The 24,794-nt window shown below is 37.5% G+C and overlaps 1 long non-coding RNA gene across 1 annotated transcript in view; it reads right to left on the bottom strand.

Annotated features, from left to right (window-relative positions):
- LOC134810468 (uncharacterized) overlaps positions 1-24,794 on the bottom strand; it is a 69,311-nt gene that overhangs the window by 11,732 nt on the left and 32,785 nt on the right. The window lies entirely within an intron of this gene.

Raw genomic sequence — 24,794 nt, 5'->3', positions numbered from 1 at the left:
AAGCCTGCTTGTGTGTGTGATGAGAACATTTAAAATCAACTCTCTTAAAAATTTTCAAGTATACAATACATTATTATTAACTATAATCATTGTGTTGTACAATAGATTTCCAAAATTTATTCCTCCTAACTGAAACTTTGTACCCTTTGACCAACATCTCATTTCCCACTACCTCCCTCACTGCCCCTACAACCCTGGAAACCACCATTCAACTTTCTGCTTCTATGAGTTTAGCTTTTTTAGATTCCACATCCAATCTGAAATCATGCAGTATTGGTCTTTCTGTGCCTGGCTCATTTCACTTCAGCTCAATTTTTAAAATATAAAAGAAATCCTCTGGTCAAACGGAGTTTCAATTAGAATGTCCAGTCACGTTTTTCTCTGAAGCCACTTCCCAGTCTGCCCCAGGTTTCAGTTCACTCTGCACAGAATTGTCTCTTCTGGACTCCTGCCTTCCGGGGTGATTCTTTTGAACTCAAATTAAGCCAGTTTAGGCAGATGTTCTGTCCCCCGTGACCTGCCTTGGGGAACAGGAAACACTTACGGGTGTTTGTTCTGCCATTGGTAGGGAGTGAAGGTAATTTCCAGTTTGGGGAACAACATGTGTTGTAAATTCGGAGGGACACAGGTAAAGCGCTTCAAGTGAACCTTTTGAAGGCCCCCTCTCTCAAGGCTTGAGAGAAGGTTCTCATAGGGGTATGAGAGAACTTTCTCCAAAAGAACCTCTTCATAAGCCCTTATTTCCTCAATGACAGCAGTGGGCAACCTACAGCCTCTGGGACAAATCAAGCCTACTGCTTGTCTTTGTAAATAAAGTGTTATTGAAACATAGCCCTGCTCATTTGTTGAAGTATTGTTTGTGGCTGCTTTTGCACTACAACAACAGAGCTGTGTAGCTGCCACAGAAACCCTACGGGCCACAAAGTCTAAAACATTTACTGTCTGGCTCTTTACAGGAAAAGTTTGTTGACCCCCGCTCTATGCAGTTAACTCTTCTATTATGTCTTTATTATAGGTCAATTGTCAAATTGGTTCTTGAACGCCCTACTTTGAAAATATGCATTTTGGTTCATCACCTCTTTTGGTATCTAATTTTTATCATTTTAGAGCCAAAGTTAAATTTTAACATTTTTTAACAGGAAAAAAAGTCAATTTTCATATTATAATAATTCAGACCCACTTTTCCAAAGAACACCAGTGTAATAAATGTGTGTGAGTTTTCGTTCTGAAAATTTTAAAATTCCTGAATTGTGCAGGATCAATTTAACAGGCACCTTAATCTATCATAATTCTCTTTACCTATTTAGTTTTATATTTCCTTAGAACTACGAATTTGAGGGAAACACATTCAGACCATAGCATTCTACCTTTGACTCCCTAAATTTATATTCTTCTCATATGCAAAATACATTCATTCCATCCCAGTAGCCCCAAAAGTCTAACTTGTTCCAGTACCAGCTCCAATGTCTAAAGTCCAGAGTTTAATCTATATCAGTTACAGGTGAGACTTAAGGTATGACTCTTCATAAGGCAAATTCCTTTCCAGCTGTGAGCCTGTAAAATCAAACAAGTTATGTGCTTCCAACTACAATGGTGGGACAAGCATATGATAAACATTCCTATTCCAAAAGGGAGAAATAGGAAAGAAGATCCCAAGTCCCAAGTAAGTCCAAAACACAAAGCAAACAATATTAAATTTTGAGGCTTGGGAATAATCTTTTCTGACTCCATGCCGTGCCTTCTGCACACACTGGAGTGGAGGTTGGGCCCCCAATCCCTCAGACAGCACTGCCTTCATGGCTTTGCTGGGTGCAGCCCATGCAGCAGCTCTTAGGGGTTGAAGTCGAGTGCCTGAGGCTCTCTCAGGCTGGCACTGCACATTGCACACTGGTGGCTTTACAAGTCTGGGATCTCAGAGATCATCCTGCCTCCACAATTCCACTAAACATTGCCACAGTGGGGGCTTTCTGTGGTGACCCCAACTCCATAACTCTGTTGGGCATTGCCCTGGTGGGGCCTTTCTGCAGTGGCCCCACTCCTGCTGCTCCAATAGAAATTGCCCTAGTAGGGGCTCTCTGTGTAGCCCCATCCCTGTGGCAGCTCCCTGAACTTTTTATGACTTAATCCCCTCCTGAAGGCTCGACCTCTTAATACTATCACGAGGGTGATTACATTTCAACATATAAATTTTGGGAAGACACATTCAGACCATAACAGAAGGTGAGATTAAAATATTAATGATTTTCTCTTTCACAGGCCAGCAGTTCTCAATTGAACAGAACTCCTGAAGGTCTTTTCAAGTTGCACATTCTATTTCCCAATTCAGATACAACCTAGGGTGGAAAGACATCAGAATTTTTGTTAACTGTCCCTTTGGAAACCACTAATTAGGTCACTGTAATACACGATAGTTTCCAAACTCAGCGTTCAAAAAGAAAATGTTTATCAACAGTCCCAAAACAAATGGTAGCCTCAACAAAAGAAGTTTAGAAACTATAGCATGCCAAATTCTGCTTTTGGCTATTTAGGATGTGAAAAAAAAAAAAGAAAGAAAAAAGCTCTCAGAAAGTAATACCAAAGTGAAGATTATTTGACTTATTTCTCTAAGAACAATAAAATTATTTAATTCCTCATTATTTTTATATCCCTTGCTCCTCCAAAGGTCTCCCTGTTGCACAACTTAAAATGTGCTTAAAAAAAAAAGAGTTCATATACACTGAAATAATTATAGATTTTTCACTTTATTGTCAAGAAGCTAATCTCCAATTAAAATGTGTATACTATTGTTCTCTGTTCTTTTATGTATTTTTAAAACTTAAATATGTATGTACACCACCATCATGATATCATAGCCAAGTTTTAAATTCTATGGCATCCAATATGGCCTGAAAGTCATGCCTCACCTCTGAGAACACTCAGGAAAGTCAAAAGTGCATTTCCTTTCATTAGTGGAAGAAGGGAATTGTTCAGTTTGAAATCCAGAAATCCATCCTTTAATGATAAGCTATCACCATTTCTTCCTAGTTGAAGTAAATATAATCTAATCCCATATTTTAGTGATTCATTTAAGTTCATGCTCTTCAAGTGAAAATCCTGGCAAGAAACAGATGACACATTTAAAAGTAGTCCTTTGAGGAGAGTTTAATAAAGGAACTATTTTCAAAAGTGTGGAGAGGGAGTAGGGAAGTCTCAAGGGATAAAACAGTGCCCTCAGACTAGCTAGTAGGAGGAGCACCTACTATCCTTATTCCTGAAGGGCAAGAGAAGGGAACTGTTAGCAGGATGGCGGTGGGAGTAAGGTGAGGGCACTTTCTGGAGAGGACTGCTTAATAGGAACCGTGACCTTCAGTGGAGGGATGCAGCCAGCCTGAAGTGCCCCACAAGGAGAAAGCCCAGGGGAATAAATAATAGAATTTTACTCTTCTTCCTCTCTTTAATCTCCTGCCTGTGCTTCCCATTGGTTCAAATTCAACCAGAAACTAGAGGACAAGGGAGCCCACTGATACAGTTCATACCGATCAGCAAGGTATGGAAAAGAGGAGAGCGTATATGGAGGGACAAACAAGATATCCAAGCATGGTATCCCTGAAACTCTTTAATTCCTACAACCATCTCCAATACCCATTTAAGTTTGAAACTTAAACGGCATTGACACATGACCTTAAAAAGCAAATTTCTTTCACTATTCCAAAGTGATAACAGTGACATCTTAACTTGATTTTAGTCTTTGTCCATTCACCTGAACTTCTTCCTGTTTTTTAAGAAAGCAGTTGAAGAGGACTTACAGGGAATTATTTAATGGGTATATGCTTGAGAACTGATTTAATTTTGTCTTCGTTCTTAACTATTACTCCCAATACATATCTGTTTCCAATTTATGGAAGTTTTGTGTATGTTTTAGAAGAACTTTAAGCTCCAAAACAGGGGCTATCCTTTCAATCATACCTTGAACCATGTGGCAGGTTTTCAAAGGTGTGTGAACATGGTATGTAAACTGACCAAGGTAGGCAGTGAGATAGAGAGTTCTATCCCTTGTATCTCAACTGTGTTTTCTTGCACTAATGCTTTTATTATTACTATTAATTGTTGTTGTTGTTGTTGTTTTATGTTTGTAGATTATTTTTCTCATTCCCTTGGGAATGCTACAAAAAATTCTAAGGTTAACACTTTATCTCCCCTTTTCACCAGGTTTTTTTTCAATCTATTACTCCAGGTCCTTCGAGAAGCAGATACCAAGAAAGGATTAAATGTGTGAAGATTTTATTAGAAAGAAAGCCTAGGAGTAAAAATTGGGGATCTAGTAAGTCAAGGATGCTTCACTTCTCCTTCACTTGGGTCAGATTTTCATCCCAGTTTGATAGCTCTCTCATTCTTACCAGAATCCAATCATGCTTTCTCTCTCTCTCTCTCTCTCTCGCTGTGTGTGTGTGTGTGTGTGTGTGTGTGTGTTTATTTGGGAGATATAACAGTCTGTTTGCGAGAGTGACTCATATATATATATCACATGTTATATATATGTCACTCTATATAAGATGTGTGTGTGTGTGTGTGTGTGTGTGTGTGTGTGTGTCTTAGCTAGGCACAGTGGCTTGCATCTGTAATCCCAATGTTTGAGGAGGCTGAGGCAGTAGGATTGCTTGAGGCTGTGAGTTTGAGACCAGCATGGGCAATATAGTAAGACCCCTTCTCTACAAAAATTTCAAAAATTAGCTGGGAGTGGTGGGAAACACCTGTGGTCCCAGCTACTTGGGAGGTTGGGGTGGGATTATAACTTGAGTCCAGAAGTTCAAGGTTGCAGGGAGCTATGATTACACCACTGCATTCCAGCCTGGGTGACAGAGCTAGACCCTGCCTCTAAAATCATACATACATACATACATACAAAAGGAAGAAGAAAGTAGACAAAACCAGTCTACCAGATTCCAAGACTTATTATTTAGCTATAGTGATCAAGGCTGTGTGGTATTGGCAGAGGGACAGACATAATGGGATAGAATGGAGACTCCATAAATAAACCCACACAATAAGCTCAATTGATTTTTGACAAATATATGAAAGCAATTCAATGGGGAAAGGATAACCTTTTCAATAAGTGGTATGAAGCAATTAAATATCCATAGGCCAAACAATGAACCTCAACCTGAATCTCACATCTTTTTCAAAAATTAACTCTAAAAGAATCACAGACTTGAGATATATATAGATACACACACACACACACACACACACACACACACACACACACAGAGTCTGCTGGCTCCATTGCCTAGGCTTGAGTGTAGTGTCATGATCTCAGCTCATTGCAACCTCTGCCTTCTGGACTCAAGCAGTCCTCCCACCTCAGCCACCCGGGTAGCTGGGACTATAGGCACATGCCACTGTGCCAAGCTAATTTTTGTATGTTTTGTAGAGACAGAGTTTTGCCATGTTGTCCATGCTGGTCTCGAACTCCTGAGCTCAAGCAATTCACCTGCCTCAGCCTCCTAAAGTGCTGGGATTACAGGTGTGAGCCACCATGTCTGGCCTCACAAACTTAATTATAGAATGTTTAAATTCTGTAATTTGGAGAAGGAGGAGGAGCAAGATGGCTGAATAGAGCCCTCCAGCAATCATCCCCCTGCAGGAACAGCAATTTGAACAACTGTTCATATAAAAATCCACCTTCATAAGAACATAAAATCAGATGAGTGATCTTAGTACCTGGTTTTAACCCACTGATAAGGAAAGAGGCATTGAAGAAGGTAGGAAGGACAGTCTTACATTGCCTACACCACACCTCCCCGAACCCCAGCAGCACAATGTATGGAGATAATCTGTGTGTTTGAAGGAGAAAGAGCAAAGTGAGTGTGAAACTTTGCATTTGAACTCAGTGCCACTCTGTCACAGTAGAACACAACACCAAGTAGAATTCTGCCAGTGTCCATGAAGGAAGCATTTAGACTAGCCCTGAGTCAGAGAGAAATTCTCTGTCTCAGTGGGAGAAAGTTTAGTCCTGGCCAGCTTCACCACCAGCCAACTAAAGTGACCTGGTGATATGGTTTGGCTCTGTAGTGTAGAGAACCAAGGATAAACCTAGTCCTTGAAGGATTCACCACCTGCTGACTAAAGTGGCTGTGGGCCTTGAGTAAACATCAGTGGCCGCCAGGCAGTAGTGGCCACGGGCCTTGGGCAAGCACCAAAACTGTGCTGGTCTGGGAGACCATGGGCTTCAGGTACAACCCAGAGCAGTGCCTGCTGGGGTGGCCATAGGAGTGTCCATGTCACCCTTCCAACAGTTCCAGAAGGCCCAGTGCAGAAAGAGAGACTTTTGCTTAAGGAAAAGAGAGGGAAGAGAGTAAGAGACTTTGTCTAGGAACCCAGGGAATTCTCCTTTATCTTCCCCAACTCCACCAAGATTGTGTATCTAGGAGTCTGCAAAAGCTTCAGTGTTCTTGGGCTTAGGGCACTCCCTAGTGTTGAAATGACTGCAGTAACCACAGGCTTAAGTAGCAATACTCAATACCCTTTGAAATAATGAAAAACCCTCTCAAGAAAGACTGGCATGAACAAGACAAGACTGTGAATACTGGAATAAACACCTAACTTTTCAACGCCCAGACATCAACAAACATCCACAAGCATCAGAAACATCCAAGAAAACATGACCTCATCAGAAAGACTAAATAAGCCACCAGTGATCAACCTTGGAGTGACAGAGATATGTGACCTCAGCCAGGGAATTCAAAATAGCTGTCTTGAGGAAGCATGATGAACTTCAAGATAATACAGAGAAGGAATACAGAATTTTCAATCAGAGAAATTTAACAAAAATTGAGATAATTTAAAATTTAAACCGAAATTCTGAAGCTAAAAAATTTAATTGACAAACTGAAAAATGCGTCAGAATATCTCAACAGCAGAAGTGATCAAGAAGAAGAAAGTATTAGTGAGCTCAAAGGCAGGTTATATGAAAATATACCACCAGAGAAGAAAAAAAAAATGAAGTATGCCAACAATATCTAGAAAATAACCTTAAAAGGGCACATGTAAGAGTTATTAGCCTTAAAGAGGATATAGAGAAAGAGATTGGGATAGAAAATTTATTCCAAGAAATAACAAAGAATTTGCAAACCTATGAGAAAAAATATGAATATCCAGGTACAAGAAGATCAAAGAACACAAAACATATTCAAACCAAATAAAACTACCTCAAGGAGTAAACTAATTAAGTTTTCAAAAGTAAGGATAAAGACAGGATCCCAAAAGCAGCAAGAGGAAAGAAGCAAGTAACATGTAAATGAGCTCCGATATATCTGGCAGCAGACTTCTCAGTGGAAACCTTATAGATCAAGAGGGAATGGATTGACATATTCAAAGCGCTAAAGGAAAACAAGTTTTAAACTAGAATACTGTATCCAGTGAAGTTATCTTTCGAACATGAATGAAAAATAGACTTTTCTACATAAACAAAAATAGAAGAATTTAATCATCACCAGACCTGTCTTATGAGAAATGCTAAAGGAAGTTCTTCAATCTGAAAGAAAAGGATGCTAATGTGTAATAATAAATCATAAAACTCACTGATAAAATTAAGTACCCAGGTAAATACAGAATACTGTAATACTGTAATTATAGTGGATAAACCACTCATATCTTTAGTATGAATACCAAAAGGCAAATTATCAAAAATAATAACTACAACAATTTGCTAAGAGATAGACAATATAAAAAGACGTAAACAGAGACAATAAAATGTCAAAAAGTGGAGGGGATAAAGTGTAGAGTTCTTCAATTTTCTCTTTGCTTGCTTGTTTTTTCTTTTCTTTTTTGTGAACAAAGTTGTCATTAGTTAAATATAATTGGTTATAAGATGTTATTTGCAAGCCTCATAGCAACCACAAAGAGAACACCTATTTGATACACAAAACATAAAAAGCAAGAAATTAAAACATACTACCAGAGAAAATCACTTATACACAAAGGAAGACAGGAAGAAAGGAACAGAGGACTAATAAAACAACCAGAAAACAAAATGATAGTAGTAAGTCCTTACTTATCAATAATAACATTGAATACAAATTGACTAAATTATCCAATTAAAAGGTGGAGTGGCTGGATGAATTAAAAACCAAAACCCAACTATATGATGCCTACAACAAATTCACTTCACCTATAAAGACACACATACATGGAAAATGAGGGGATGGAAAAAAAGATATTCCATGTGAATGTAAACCCAAAAAAAGGTCAGGAGTAGCTATACTCATATCAGATAAAATATATTTCAAACAAAATCTGTGAAAGAAATAAAGCAGGTAATTACACAATGACAAAGGAGTTAACTCAGCAAGAAGATATAACAAGCAAATATTAGGGCCAGAGTAAAAGAGACAGAGAGACAGAGAGACCCCAATACAATAATAGCTGAGGATTTTATCACCCCACTTTCAGCACTGGACAGATCATCTAGACAGAAATCAACAAAGAAATATTGGACATAATCTATAATATACATCAAATAAGCCTAAGACATTTGCAGAACATTTTATCAAACAGCTGCAGAATATACATTTTTCTCCTCAGCACATACAACATTTTCAAGGATGTACCAAAATGCATCTCAAAAAATTCAAAAAATTTGAAATTGTATCAGGTATTTTTTCTGATGACAACGGAAGAAAACAGAAATCAATAACAAGAGGAATTTTTAAACTACACAAATACATGGAAATTAAATAATATGTTCCTGAATGACTGTTCAGCAAATAAAGAAATTAAGCAGAATAATTAAAAATTTCTTGAAACAAATGAAAATGGAAACACAATATACCACAACCTAGAGCACACAGCAAAATCAGTGCTAAGAGGGAAGTTTATAGCAATAAAGGCCTACATCAAAAAAGTACAAAGACTTCAAATAAACCACCTAATGATGCGTGTTGAAGAACTAAAAATATAAGAGCAAACCAAAGCCAAAATTAGTAGAAGGAAAGAAATAATAAAGATCAGAGCAGAAATAAATAAAATCAAGACTAAAAAGACAAAAAATCAATGAAATGAAAAGGTGGTTTTTATAAAAATAGACAAAATCAACAAACCTTTAGCCGGACTCACTAAAAACAAAAGGAGAGAAGACCCAAATAAATAAAATCAGAGATGAAAAACAGACATTACAAATGATACCACAGAAATTCAAAGGATCATTAAAGTCTACTGTGAGCAACTACATGCCAATAAATTGGAAAACCCAGAAGAAGCCAAGATTAAACCGTGAAGAAATACAAAACCTGAATAGACTAAAAACAAGTAATGAGATAGAAGCCATGATAATTGAAAAAAAAAAAGTCTCTCATCAAAGAAGAGCCCAGAAACTTATGATTTCACTGCTAAATTCTACCAAATATTTAAAGAACTAATATGAATACTCCATAAACTATTCAAAGACACAGGAAAAGGGAACACTTCTGACTTCATTCTATGAGTCCAGTATCACCCTGATACCAAGACTAACAAAGACACACACACACAGAAAGAAAACTACAGGTTAATGCATCTGATGAACACAGATGCAAAAATTCCCAAAAAAAATACTAGCAAACCAAATTCAACAACACATTAAAAATGTCATTCATCATGATCAAGTGGGATTTATCCCAGGGATGCAAGGATGCTTTGACATGAAAATCAATAAACATAATACAGAACATCAACAGAATAAAAGACAAAAACCATGTTATCATTTCAATAGATGCTATAAAAAGCATTCAATAAAATTCAACATCTTTTCATTATAAAAACTCTCAACAAACTGGGTATAGAAAGAACATACTTCAACATGATTAAGTCCATATAGGACAAACTCACAGCTATTATACTGAATGTGGAAAAACTGAAAGCCTTTCCTCTAAAATTTGTAACAAGACAAGGATGCCCACTTTCATCACTTTTATTCAATATGGTACTGGAAGTCATAGAGCAATAAGACAAGAGAAAGAAATAAATGGCATTCAAATTGGAAAGGAAGAAGTTAAATTATCCTTGTTTCCAGATGATATAATCTTTTTTATGTTATAGGAAGCTCTGCCTCCTGGGTTCACACCATTCTCCTAATGCTAATTTTTTTGTATTTTTAGTAGAGACAGGGTTTCACCACGTTAGCCAGGATGGTCTCGATCTCCTGACCTTGTGATCCGCCCGCCTCAGCCTCCCAAAGTGCTGGGATTACAGGAGTGAGCCACCGTGCCCAGCCCTGATATAATCTTCTATTTGGAAAAACCTAAAGACTCCACCAAAAAAAAAAAAACCATTAGAACTGATAAACAAATTCAGTAAAGTTGCAGAATATGAAATCAACATATGAAAATCAGTAGCATTTCTATATGCCAAAAGCAAACAATCTGAAAAAGAATCCAAGAAAGCAACCCTATTTATAACAGCTACAAGTAAAATACTGTAACTAGAAATGAATTTAAACAAAAAAGTCAAAGATCTATACAACAAAAAGTATAAAAAATTGATAAAAGAAATCAAGAGGACAGGAAGGAAAATATTCCAGGACATGAAAAAAGGAAAGATATTCCATGTTTATAAATTGGAACAATTAATACTGTTAAAATGTCCATGCTATACAAAGGTATCCACAGACTCAATGCAATCCCTATCAAAATACCAATGACATTCTTCACAGAAATAGAAAAAAACTATCCCAAAACTTATATGGAACCACAAAAGACATAGAATAGCCAAAGCAATCCTGAGCAAAAAGAGAAATGCTGGAGGCATCACATTACCTGACTTAAAATACTAGAAAGCTGTATTAACAAAACAACGTGGTACTGGCATAAAAACAGACACATAGACCACAGTGGACAGAATAGAGAACCCAAAAATTAATCCATACATTTGCAATTGACTCATTTTTTTAAGACACCAAGTACATACATTGGGGAAAGGAAAGTCTCTCCAATAAATGGTGCTGGAAAAATTGGATATCCATATGCAGAAGAATGAAACTATATCTCTATTTCTCACTATATACAAAAATCAAATCAAAAGGGAACAAAGACTAAAATGTCAGACCTGAAACTATGAAATCATTGCAAGAAAACATTGAGGGAATTCTCCAGGACATTGATTTGAGCAGAAATTTCTCAAGTAAGACCTCAAAAGCACAGGCAATCAAAGCAAAATGGACAAATTGGATCACATTAAGCTAAAAAGCTTCATGCAGCAAGGAAATAATCAGCAAAGTGAAGAGACAACCTACAGAATGGGAAAAAGTATTTGCAAACTATTCAACTGACAAGTGATTAATATCCAGACTATGTAAGGAACTCAAACAACTCAATAACAAAATAACAAATAATCTGATTTTTAAATGGGCAAAAGATCTAAACAGACATTTCTCAAAAGAAGATATGCAAATGGCCAGCAAATGTATGAATAATGCTCAACATTACTAAGCATCACATAAATGCAAATCAAAACCAAAACATGATATCATCTCACCCCAGTTAAAAGGACTTTTATCAGGCTGGGCATGGTGGCTCACACCTGTAATCCCATCACTTTGGGAGGCTGAGGCAGGTGGATCACTTGCGACCAGGCATTGGAGACTAGCCTGGCCCACATAGCGAAACCTCATCTCTACGAAAAAAAAAATACAAAAAAAATTTAGCCAGGTGTGGTGGTGCACACTGTAATCCCAGCTACTTGGGAGGCTGAGGCACAAGAATCACTTGAATCCAAGAGGCAGAGGTTGCAGTAAGCCAAGATTGCGCCACTGCACTCCAGCCTGGGCAACAGAGCAAGACTCAAAAAAAAAAAAAAAAAAAAGACAAAAAACAATTTTGGTGAGGATGCAGACAAAGGAGAAGCCTCATACACTGTTGGTGGATATGTAAATTAGTATGGCCACTATGGTAAGTAGCATGGCGATTCCTCAAAAAACTAAAAATAGAACTACCATACGATTCAAAAATACCACTATTGGGTATATGTCCAAAAGAAAGGAAATTGGTGTGTCAAAGAAATATCTAGACTCCCATGTTTATTGAAGCACTATTCTCAATAGCCAAGATGAGGAAGCCACATAAGTTTTCATCAACAGATGAATAAAGAAAGAAAATATATGGAGACATCTCCCTAATCTACCCAGAAGGACACAGCATTACAATACCACCTGGACCCAGTGGTGCAGCCACATCCCTAGTACCGAATCCCATATAGCACCTTATGCCCTGTGGAACAGATGGTCCTGTGCATCAGGGAAGTTGTCCCCCGAATATAGGGAGCCAAAACATGTACTCCCAAGAACCTGAGAGCCACCTGCCCAGAGCCACCTCTGTCAACACTGACCCTGACCCCTTCAACAGCAGGGCCACAAGCACCACTCAGGGACCCAAGCACTGCACTACTTGGGGTGTAACACCACCACCACCAGTAACTTCACTGCCTCCAGCAGCAGGGCCACCATGCATGCTGGCCAGGGTTTTAAGGATCAGCTCACCCAAAACCTGTTGCCACCACTGCCAGCACCCACATGTGCCACCCAGGGGTACAAAAACCAGCCCACCCAGGCCCATCACAACCACCACAACCACTGGTGCCTGAACATGCTACCCAGGGGCCTGAGGACCAGCCCACTCAGGGTCTGTCATCACCACCACTGGAAAACCCTCCCTTTCCAGAAATGGGGCCATCACACACCTGCGTGGGTCCCCCATGGTCCCAAGGACTGGCCTGCCCAGTGCCCCTGTCTCCATCAAAGCTGCATCACAACCTTCACAAATATCCACAGCTTAAGTCACTTAGAAACTCACAGACTGCACTGGTATTGATGATAGCCCAAGAGAACATACAAGGACTATACTACAGCCCCCAGGACCAAAGCCAAAGCACCCCACCCAACTGACACTATAGATACATGTATAGGGCAAAGTTTTTTCCTGCAAAAGCTACTCCATAAAATTGGAAGAGCAATTGTTACACCAGATGCACAGATATCAATGTGCATGACCAAAACAAAAAAAAGAAAAGAAAAGGAAAGAAAAAGCAAGGAAATATGACACCTCCAAAAAGGAACACAATAATTCTCTAGTAACAGACCCCAGAGAAATGAGAATCTATGAAATAACTGAAAAACAATTCAAGGTAATGATCTTAAGGAAACTCAGTAAAATACAAGAGAACACAGCCAATACAAAGGAATTGGGAAAATAATTCATAATTTGATGAGAAATTCCACAAAGATATTCTTTGTTGAATAATAATAAAAAGATAATAAGATAATAAATCTTTTTATTTAAAAGATAATTAAAATATAAAAGAATTTTTATTATTATTTTTAAATTTTAGATTTGGTGGTACACATGCTTGTTTGTTACATGGGTATATTGCACACTGGGATTGAGCATCTAGTGTATTCATTACCCAAATAGCAAATATTATACCTGATAGGTAATTTTTCAACCCTTATTCCCATCATACCCTCTCCCTTTTGGAGTCCCCAGTGTCTATTATTTCCATCTTTATGTTCATGTGTACTCATTGTTTACCTGCCTCTTAAAACTGAGAACATGTGGTATTTGACTTTCTGTTTCTGAGTTAGTTTACTTAGGATAATGGCCTCCAGCTCCACCCATGTTGCTGCAAAAACCATGATTTCATTCTTTTTTATGGCTGAGTAGTATTCCGTGGTGTATATATGCCACATTTTCTTTAATGATTCAACTGTCAATGGACACTTAGGTTGGTTCCATGACTTTGCTATTGTGAATAGTGCTGCAATGAACATACAAGTACAGGTGTCTTTTCTATATAATGATTTCTCTTGCTTTGAGTAAACACCCAGTACTGGATTTACTGGGTCAAATGGTAGCTCTATTTTTAGTTGTTTGATAAATCTCCATACTATTTTCCATAGAGGTTGAACTAATTTACATTCCCACCAACAATGTATAAGTGTTCCCTTTGCTCTGAATCCATGCCAGCATCTTTTGCATTTTGATTTTTTAATGATAGCCATTCTGACTGGTGTAAGATGATATTCTTATTGAAGTTTTAATTTGTATTTATCTGATAATTAGTGATGCTGAACATTTTTATGTGTTTGTTAGCTGTTTGTATGTCTTCTTTTAGGAAATGTCTGTTCACATCCTTTGCCTAGCCTTTAATGGGGTTGTTTTTGGCTTTTTTTTTTTTCTTATTGAGTTGTTTGAGTGAGTTCCTTGTAAATTCTGGATATTAGTCCTTTGTCAGAGGCATAATTTGTGAATATTTTCTCCAATTCTGTAGGTGGTCTGCTTACTCTGTTAATTATTTCTTTGTTGCTTATTTCTTTGCAAAAGCTTTTTAGTTTAATTAAGTCCTATGTGTCTATTTCTTTTTCTTGAAGTTGCGCTTGGGGTCTTTAAAAAAAATTCTTTGCCAAGGCCAAAAGAGTTGGCCTAGGTTTTCTTATAGGATTTTTACAGTTTCAGATCTTACATTTAAGTCTTTAGAATATTTTTCCTAGGTTTTCTTATAGGATTTTTATAGTTTCAGGTCTTACCTTTAAGCCTTTGAACATTTTGAATTAAGTTTTGTATGTGCTGAGAGACAGGGGTCCAGTTTCATTACTCTGCATATGGCTAGTCAGTTTTCCCAGTACCATTTATTTAATAGGGTGTCCTTTCCCCATTATTTTAGTTGACTTTGTCAAAGATCAGCTGGTTGTAGGTGTGTAGCTTTACATCTGGTCTCCCTATTCTGTTCCATTGATCTATATTTTTACACCAGTACGATGTTATTTTTGTTAATATAGATTTGTAATATAATTCCAAATCAGGCAATATTATGCTTCTGACTTTATTCTTTTTGCTTAGGATTTCTTTGGTTATTTGGTGTTCTTTTTGGTTCCATATCAACTTTGGGATTGTTTTTTCTAATTCTGTAAAAATTAGACATTGGTAATTTGATAGACATCGCATTGAATTTGTACATTGCTTTGGGCAGTACGGTCATTTTAATGATACTGATTCTTCCAATCCATGAGCACAGGAAGTTTTCCATTTGTTTGTGTAATCTTCAACTTCTTTCATCAGTGTTTTATAATTCTCCTTGTAGAGATATTTCATCTCCTTGGTTATATGTATTCCTAGGTATTTTATTTTCCTGTGGCTTTCATAAATGCGATTGAGTTATTGATATCATTTTCAGCTTGAAAGTTATTGGTGTATAGAAATGCTACTGATTTTTGTACTTTGATTTTGTATCAAAGTTGTTTGCTGAGTTTGTTTATCAACTCTAGGAGTTTTTTTTGGAGGAGTCTATAGGGTTTTAGGATATATAATCATTTCATCAGTAAACAGAGATAATTTGACTCCCCCTTTTCTAATTTGGATGCCTTTTATTTCTTTATCTTCTCTGATTGCTCTGGTCAGAGCTTCCAGTACTATGTTGAATAGGAGTGGTGACCGTGGACATTCTTGTCTTTTTCCAGTTCTTACAGAGAATGCTTTCAACTTTGCTCCATTCAGTATTAGGTTGGCTATGGGTTTCCCATAGATGTCTTATTATTTTCATATATGTTCCTTTGATGCCTAGTTTGTCGAGGGTTTTTATCATTAAGGGATGTTGGATTTTATCAAACACCTTTTTGGCATCTGTTGAGATTATCATATGGTTTTAGTTTTTAGTTCTGTTTATTTGATGAATCACATTTATTGATTTGTGGATGTTGAACCATCTTTGCATCCCTGGAACAAAACCCACTTGAATTATGTTTTTTGATGTGCTGTCGGAGTCAGTTTGCTAGTATTTTGTGGAGGATTTTTGCATCTGTGTTCATCAGGGATACTGGCTTGTAGTTTCGTTTTCTCTCTCTTTTTTTTTTTAATTGTCCTTGCCTGATTTTGGTATCAGGGTAATACTGACTTTGTAGAATGAGTTAGGAAGGACTCCCTTCTCCTCAATTTTTTGGAATAGTTTCAATAAGATTGGTCCCAGCTCTTCTTTGTAAATCTGGTAAAAATTGGTTATAAATCCATCTGGTCCTGAGATTTTTGGGTTGTTGTTGTAAGATTTTTTTTTACTATTGATTCAATTTCATTATTCATTATTGGTCTGTTCAAGATTCCTATTTCTTCCTGATTCAATCTTGGGGGGTTGTATGTTTCCAGGAATTTATCAATTTCCTCTAGGTTTTCTAGCTTGTGCACACAGAGGTGTTCATAGGGGTGTCTGATGATCCATTTGTTTCTTTTGTATCAGTTGTAATGCCCCCTTACTAATTTCTGCTTATGCTTATTTGAATCTTCTTTTATTTCATCTTGTTTAATCCAGCTAGTGGCCTGTCAATTTTGTTTATCCTTTCAAAAAATCAAATTTTTGTTTCTCTGATCTGTTATGCTGTGGATTTTTACTTTCAAACTTACTTAGTTCTACTCAAATCATTGTTACTTCTTTTCTTCGACTATCTTTGGGTTTAAATTGTTCTTGTTTTTCTTTTTCCTTGAGATTTGATGTTATGTTGTTAATAAGACATCTTTCTGTCTTGTTGATGTGGGCATTTACACCATAAACTTCCCTCTTAACACTGCTTTTGCTCTTTTCCCAGAGGTTTTCATATGTTGTGTCTCCACTTCCAATTGTTTTGAAAAATGTCTTGATTCTTGCCTTAATTTTGTTGTCTTCCCAAGGATATTTCAGGAGCAAATAGTTTAGCTTCCATTATTTGTGTAGTTTTGGAGTTCCTCTTAGTATTGATTTCTAATTTTATTCCACTATGGTCCAAGAAAATACTTGATATGATTTTGATGATTTTAATTTATTGATTGAGTGACTGATTTTAAGTTCTGGGATACATGTGCAGAACACACAGGTATGTTACAGAGGTACACACGTGCCATGGTGGTTTGCTGCACCTATCAACCCATCACTACATTTTAAGCCCCGCATGCGTTGGCTATTTGTCCCGATGCTCTCCCTCCCCTCGCCCCTCTCCAACAGGCTCCAGTGTGTGTTGTTCCCCTCCCTGTGTCCATGTATCCTCATTGTTCAGCTCCCACTTATGAGTGAGAACATGCAGTGTTTGGTTTTCTGCTCCTGTGTTAGTTTGCTGAGGAGAAGGGCTTCCAGCTTCATCCATGTACCTGCAAAGGTCGTGATCTCATTCCTTTTTATGGGTATTCCGTGGTGTATATGTACCACATTTTCTTTATCTAGTCTATCATTGATGAGCATTTGGGTTGGGTCTTTCTTACTGTGAATAGTGCCACGATAAACATACATGTGCATGTATCTTCATAATAGAATGATTGTATTCATTTGTGTATATACCCAGTAATGAGATTGCTGGGTCAAATGGTATTTCTGGTTCCAGATCCTTGAGGAATTACCATACTGTCTTCCACAATGGTTGAACTAATTTACATTCCCACCAATAGTGTAAAAGCATTCCTATTTCTCCACAGCCTCGCCAGCCTCTATTGTTTCTTGACTTTTTAATAATCACCATTTTGACTGTCATGAGATGGTATCTCACTGTGGTTTTGATTTACAATTCTCTAATGACCAGTAATGTTAAGCTTTTTTTCATATGTTTGTTGGCCACATAAATGTCTTATTTTAAGAAGTGTCTGTTCATGCCCTTTGCCCATTTTTTGATGGGGTTGTTTGGTTTTATCTTGTAAATTTGTTTAAGTTCCTTGTAAATTCTGGATGTTAGACATTTGTCAGATGGGTAGATTGCAAAAATTTTCTCCCATTCTGTAGGTGGCCTGTTTGCTCTGATGATAGTTTCTTTTGCTGTGCAGAAGCTCTTTAGTATAATCAGACCCCATTTGTCAATTTTAGTTTTTGTTGCAAATACTTTTGGCAATTTCATCATAAAATCTTTGCCTGTGCCTATGTCCTGAATGGTATTGCCTAGGTTTTCTTCTAGGGTTTTTAAGGGTTTGGGTTTTACATTTAAGTCTTTAATCAATCTTGAGTTAATTTTTGTATAAGGTGTAAGGAAGGGGTTCAGATTCCATTTTCTGCATATAGATAGCCAGTTCTCCCAGCACCATTTATTAAATAGGGAATCCTTTCCCTATTGCTTGTTTTTGGCAGGTTTGTTGAAGATAAGATGGTTGTAGATGTGTGGTCTTATTCTGAAGTCTCTATTCTGTTCTATTGTTCTATATGTCTGTTTTAGTACCAGCACCATGCTGTTTTGGTTACTGTAGCCTTGTAGTATAGTTTGAAGTCAGGTAGCGTGATGCCTCCAGCTTTGTTATTTTTGCTTGGGATTGTTTTGACTATACAGGCTATTTTTTGGTTCCATATGAATTTTAAGGTAGTTTTTTCTAGTTCTGTGAAGAATGTCAATGTTAGTTTGATGGGAATAGCATTAAATTTATAAATTACTTTGGGCAGTATGGCCATTTTCATGATATCGATTCTTCCTATCCATGAGGATGGAATTGTTTTCCATTTGTTTTTGTCCTCTCTTAATTCCTTGAGCAATGGTTTGTAGTTCTCCTTGAAGAGATCCTTCATGTCCCTTATTAACTGTAGTCCTAAGTATTTTATTATCTTTGTAATAATTGTGAATGGGATTCCATCCATAATTTGGCTCTCTGCTTGTCTATTGTTGGTGTATACAAATGCTTGTGATTTTTGCATATTGATTTTGTATCCTGAGACTGCTGAAGTTGCTTATCAGCTTAAGGCACTTTTGGGCTGAGATGTGGGGTTTTCTAAATATAGGATTATGTCATCTGCAAACAGAGACAATTTGACTTCCTCTCTTTCTATCTGAATACACTTTCTTTCTGTTTCCTGATTACCCTGGCCAGAACTTCCAATACTATGTTAAATAGGAGTGGTGAGAGAGGGCATCCTTGTCTTGTGCTGGTTTTCAAATGGAATGCTTCCAACCTTTGTCCATTCAGTACGATTCTGGCTGTGGGTTTTTCATAAATATCTCTTATTACTTTGAGATACATTCCATCAATACCTAGTTTATTGAGAGTTTTTAACATGAAGGGATTATGAATTGTATCAAAGGCCTTTCCTGCATCTGTTGAGAAAATCGTGTGGTTTTTGTCATTGGTTCTGTTTATGTGATGGATTAAATGTATTGATTTGCATATGTTAAACCAGCCTTACATCTCAGGGATGAAGCCAACTTGATTGTGGTGTATAAGGTTTTTGATGTGCAGCTGGATTTGGTTCACCAGTATTTTATTGAAGATTTTTGCATCAATGTTCATCAAGGATATTGGCCTGAAGTTTTCTTTTTTTGTTGTGTCCCTGCTGGTCTTTTGTACCAGGATGATGCTGTCCTCATAAAATGAGTTAAGGAGGAGTCCCTCCTTTTAAGTTGTTTAGAATAGTTTCAGAAGGAATGATACCAGCTCCTCTTTGTACCTCTGGTAGAATTCAGCTGTGAGTCTGTCTGGTCCTGGGCTTTTTTTGGTTGGTAGACCATTTATTACTGCCTCAATGTCAGAACTTGTTATTGGATTCAATTCAAGGATTCAACTTCTTCCTGGTTTAGTCTTGGCAGGATGTATGTGTCCAGGAATTCATCCATTTCTTCTAAACTTTTTAGTTTATTTGCGTAGAGGTGTTTATAGTATTCTCTGATGGTAGTTTGTATTTCTCTGGGGTCAGTGGTGATATCCCCTGTATCATTTTTTATTGTGTCTATTTGATTCTTCCTTCTTTTCTTCTTTATTAGTCTAGCTGAAAGTTCATCTATCTTATTAATTTTTTCAAAAAACCAGCTCCTGGATTCATTGATTCTTTGAAGGGGTTTTCATGTCTCTGTCTCCTTTGGTTTCTCTGTGATCTTAGTTATTTCTTGTCTTCTGCTAGCTTTTGAATTTGTTTGCTCTTGCTTCTCTAGTTCTTTTAATTGTTATGTTAGGGTGTCACTGTGAGATTTTTCTAGCTTTCTGATGTGGGCATTTAGTGCTATAAATTTCCCTCTTAACACTGCTTTAGCTGTATCCCAGAGATTCTGGTACATTTTCTCTTTGTTCTCATTGTTTTTAAAGAACTTCTTGATTTCTGCCTAAATTTCACTATTTACCCTAGAGTCATTCAGGAGCAGGTTGTTTAATTTCCATGTAGTTTTGTGGTTTTGTGTGGGCTTTTTAATCTTGAGTTTGTAATGCACTGTGGTCTGAGATACTATTTGTTATTATTTCAGTTTTTTTGCATTTGCTGAGGGGTGTTTTACTTCCAATTATGTGGTCAATTTTAGAGTAAGTGCCATGTGGCACTGAGAAGAATGTATATTCTGTTGTTTTTGGGTGGAGAGTTCTGTATATATCCATTAGGTCCATTTGATCCAGAGCTGAGGTCAAGTCCTGAATATCCTTGTTAATTTTCTGTCTTGTTGATCATCTAATATTGACAGTGGGGTGTTAAAGTCTCCCACTATTATTGTATAGGAGTTTAAGTCTCTTTGTAGGTCTCTAAAAACTTATTTTATGAATCTTGGTGCTCCTGTATTGTGTGTGTGTGTGTGTGTGTGTGTGTGTGTGTGTGTGTGTATATATATATATTTAGGGTAATTAGCTCTTCTAGTTGCATTGATCTCCTTACCATTATGTAATGCCCTTCTTTGTCTTTTTTTATCTTTATTGGTTTAAAGCCTGTTCTGTCAGAAACTAGAATTGCAACCCCTGTTTCTTTCTTCTTTCCAATTGCTTGGTAAATTTTCCTCCATCCCTTTATTTTGAACCTATGTGTGTCTTTGCATGTGAAATGGGTCTCTTTAATATAGCACACCAATGGGTCTTGACTCTTTATCCAATTTGCCAGTCCTTGTCTTTTAATTGGGGCATTTAGCCCATTTACATTTAAGGTTAATATTGTTATGTGTGAGTTTGATCCTGTCATCATGATGCTATCTGATTATTTTGCATACTCATCGATGCGTTTCTTCATAGTGTCATTGGACTTTGTATTTTAGTGTGTTTTTGCAGTGGCTGGTACCAGTTTTTTCTTTCCATATTCAGTGCTTCCTTCAGGAGCTCTTGCAAGGCAGGCCTGGTGGTGATGAATTCCCTCAGCATTTGCTTGTCTGTAAAGGATTTTATTTCTCCTTCATTTATGAAGCTTAGTTTGGCCAGATATGAAATTCTGGATTGAAAATTCTTTTCTTTATGAAGTCAAATATTGGCCCCCACACTTTTCTGTCTTGTAAGGTTTCTGCTGAAAGATCTGCATCTGCTGTTAGCCTGATGGGCTTCCCTTTGTAGGTGACCTGGCCTTTCACTCTGGCTGCCCTTAACATTTTTTCCTTCATTCTGACCTTGGAGAATCTGACGATTATGTGTCTTGGGGTTGATCTTCTTGTGAAGTATCTTAGTGAGGTTTTCTGTATTTCCTGAATTTGAATGTTGACCTGCTTTGCTAGGTTGAGGAAGTTCTCCTGGATGATATCCTGAAGTGTGTTTTCTAATATTTCAATCTACCTGTCTCTTTCAGGTACTCCAATCAGTTGTAGGTTTGGTCTTTTTACATAACCCTGTAATTCTCAGAGGTTTTATTCATTCCTTTTCATCCTTTTTTCCCTAATCTTGTTTGCCTGCCTTATTTCAGCAAATAGTCTTCAGTCTCTCATATTCTTTCCTCTGCTTGATCAATTCAGCTATTGATACTTGTATATGCTTCACAAAGTTCTTGTGCTGGGTTTTTCAGCTCCATCGGGTCATTTATGTTCCTCTCTAAACTTGTTGTTCTAGTTAGCAGCTCCTGTAACCTTTTATCATGGTTCTTAGCTTCTTTGCATTGGGTTAGAACATGCTCTTTTACCTCAGAGAAGTTTGTTATTACCCACCTTCTGAAGCCTACTTCTGTCCATTCATCCATCTCATCCTCTGTCTAGTTCTGTGCCCCTGCTGGAGAGGTGTTGCACTCATTTGGAGGAGAAGGAGCACTCTGGGGTTTTCAGCATTTTTTCATTGATTCTTCTTCATCTTCATGAGTTTGTCTAGTTTCGATCTTTGAAGCTGCTGACCCTTGGATGAGGTTTTTGTGGGAACTTTTTTGTTGATGCTGTTGTTGTTGCTGTTTGTTTGTTTTTCTTTCAATAGTCGAATCCCTCTTCTGTAGGGCTGCTGCAGTTTGCTGGGGGTTAACTTTAGGCCCTGTTTGTCTGGTTCACTCCCACGCCTGGAGATGTCACCTGAGGAGGCTGGAGAACAGCAAAGATGGGTGCCTGCTCCTTTCTCCGGGATCTTTGACCTCAGGTGGCACTGGCCTGATGCCAGTAGGAATGTTCCCATATAGGGTCTCTGTGACCCCTGTTGCAGGGGTTTCACCCAGCTGGGGGGATACAGAAAGCAGGACCAGTTTAACGGAGCACTTTGGCTGTCCCTTGGTGGAAGGGGTGTGATGCACTGGGGGGAAACCCACTTGTCTGGGCTGCCCAGATTCCTCAGAGCTAGCAGGAGGAAAGAATAAGCCTGCTGGTCCATGGAGACTGCGGCCACCCCTCCCCCTAGGGACTTAGGCCCAAGGAGATCAGAGTTCTGTCCTTGAGCCTCTGGCTGGAGTTGTTGGAGTTCCTGCAGGGAGTCCCAACCCAGTGAGGAGATATGGGTCAAGGTCTGGCCTGAAGAAGCAATATGGACATGGACTGCCATAGCCAGTATGCTGTACTGTGGGGAATATCTCTCAGGACCAAGCTGTCCAGCCTCCCTGGCTCCATCCAGGGTAAAGTGCAGCCTGGAGTTATAATGATGGCTGCCCTATTGATTTATTTATTATGACCAAACATATGAGCAAATTTGGAGAGCATTCCACGTAGAGGTGAGGATGTGTATTCTGTGGTTAGAATGTTCTATAAGTGTCTATAAGATACATTTGGTCTATTATCCAGTTTATTTGAATTCAGTTTATTTGTTTGAGGTTGTTTCAAAAATGGCAGGGTCCCAGGACTCCTGTTTCCAGGCCTGAGAAAGTGCCTGCAGCTTTTCCTGGTGTCTTGCCCTCTTAGCATCTCCCAGCCTCTCCCCATGTTAGCTTCAGGGCTTGGAAGAAACCAAGTGCTCTCCCTTGGCCTGGGTTGCATGGATTCCTAGTGGAAAGATGAGTCAAAGAAGGAGATTCTCTGTCTGTCTCATGTACAGTGGCTTCATGCAGTTTTATCGGCTGAACACTGTAATGAGGGTTGCTTGCTCACATCCCCTTTTCCAGGATCTGGGGTGTCCTTCACTACTCTGGTGAATTTCTATTTTCTTTCTTTAATTAAAAGCTCACAGAGTTTATCTTTACGCTCTATTTCACCATTTCCAAGTAACTGAGACATACTAAAAGCCAGAAGAAAGAATGTTTAAACTTGAAGACAGGTCTTTCAAAATAACCCAGTTAGACTAAAAAATAAATAAAATAAAATAAAAAAGAAGAAAGCCCACATGACACGAGACAGCATTGAACAGATTTTTGCATTTTGGAAATTCCAAAAGGAGACAAAATGGGAAAAGGCACAGAAAACCTATTTCATAAAATAACTGGAGACTTCCCAAGTATTGAGAGAGATACAGACTGCCAGATACAGGAAGCTCAAAAATTCCTAAAGAGATTCAACCCAAAAAGGTCCTCTCTGAGATATATTATAGTCAAAAATCAAAGACAAACAGAAAATTCTGAAAACAACAAGAGAAAAGTATCAAGTCACATCTATGGGAATCATTATCAGACCAACAGGAGATTTCTCATCAGAAACCTTACAGGCCAATATAGAAAGGGATGAAATATTCAAAATGCTGAAAGAAAAAAACTTGCTAACCAAGAAAACCATACCCAACAAAGCTATACTTCAGAAATGAAAGAGAAATGAAGCCTTTCCCAAACAAGCAAAAACTGAGGGAATTCTTTAGATCCACTAGATCAGTGCTACCAGTAATGATTAGGAGAATCCTACCTCTGGAAGCAAAAGGATGATATATACCAACACAAAAACATACAAAAGCATAAAATTTACTGGTAGAGCAGACACATGAAAGAGAAAGAAACCAAATATTATCACTACAGAAAACCATCAAACCACAAAGTAAACAGTAAGAGAAGAAAAGAACAAAACTATACAAACAATCCAGAAAATAATTAATAAAATGACAAGTATAAGTCCTCACCTATGAATAATAACCTTGAATGTTAATTGTTTAAATCTTTCAATTAAAAGATATAGACTGGCTGAATGGATTTTTTAAAAACCACAAAACCAAACTATATGCTCTCTGTAAGAAAATCACTCCATCTGTAAAGACACACATAGACTGAAAGTAAATGCATGGAATAAGACATTCCACACAAACAGAAACCAAAAGTATGCAGGAATAGCTATGTTTATATATGACAAAATAGACAGTAAGTCAAAAAGTCATAAGAAGACACAAAGGTAATTATATAATGATAAAGGGATCAACTTACCAAAATGATATAACAATTATAAATATATATGCATTCAACACTGGAACAACCAACTATATAAAGCAAATATTATTAGAGATTAAAAAGAGAGATAGGCCCAATACAATAATCGGGCTTCATTACACTTTTTAGCACTGGACAGATCACCTAGATGGAAAATCAACACAGGAACATAGGACTTAAACTGTAGTATAGAACAAATGAACCTAACAGACATTTACAGAACATTTCACCCAATAGCTGCAGATACAAATTCTTCCCATCAACCCATGGAACATTCTTCAGGACTGACAATATGTCAGGCCACAAAATTATTCTCAACTAATATTTTTAAATATCAAAATCATATAAAATATTTTCTCAGACCACAATGGAATAAAATGAGAGATCAATAACAA

Source organism: Pan troglodytes, chromosome 6, assembly GCF_028858775.2.
Source record: "Pan troglodytes isolate AG18354 chromosome 6, NHGRI_mPanTro3-v2.0_pri, whole genome shotgun sequence".
In the NCBI taxonomy this organism is placed as follows: Eukaryota; Metazoa; Chordata; class Mammalia; order Primates; family Hominidae; genus Pan; species Pan troglodytes.
This window is presented reverse-complemented; position numbering and strand designations above follow the sequence as displayed.